Raw genomic sequence first — 492 nt, forward strand, 5'->3', positions numbered from 1 at the left:
AGAATCCCTTATAATTTTCACACGTGAGAAAACAGTCTTTTGATTTTCCCAACTATTTTAAAATGTCTAAAGGACATTTCCGCTGGCTGTGTTTACTCATACATGTTCAACCAGGCAGCTGGGCTCAGACCAAGCAGGAACTCTACGCAGGACACGCGAACAGTCAGACTACGGCCCCCTTCGGCCCCTCCAAGGGGACAGCCATCCATCACCGGGACAGCCGGCCAGAGTACCCGCTCTGGCAGGCGGCGTCCTGCAGATCGCGAGGGATCAGGCTTATGTGCCCCTGGTAACAGGAAAGGGCCGGCGAACACAAAGACAGAACGCACGCACACGCGCCGAGCCGGGCGAGCGAGAGGACGTGCCCGGGTCCACGCGGGCGTTTCTCCCGCGCGCACGGTGGGTTTAAAGTTGGGCGCACACCTGCTCGCTGCACGCACCTGCCGGGCCGGACTCCGGCCTCGTCTCGCGAGAGCCGGGCGGTCGTAGTGG

This window comes from Condylura cristata, unplaced genomic scaffold (assembly GCF_000260355.1).
Source record: "Condylura cristata isolate star-nosed mole 26May11 unplaced genomic scaffold, ConCri1.0 scaffold00029, whole genome shotgun sequence".
NCBI classification, from domain to species: Eukaryota; Metazoa; Chordata; class Mammalia; order Eulipotyphla; family Talpidae; genus Condylura; species Condylura cristata.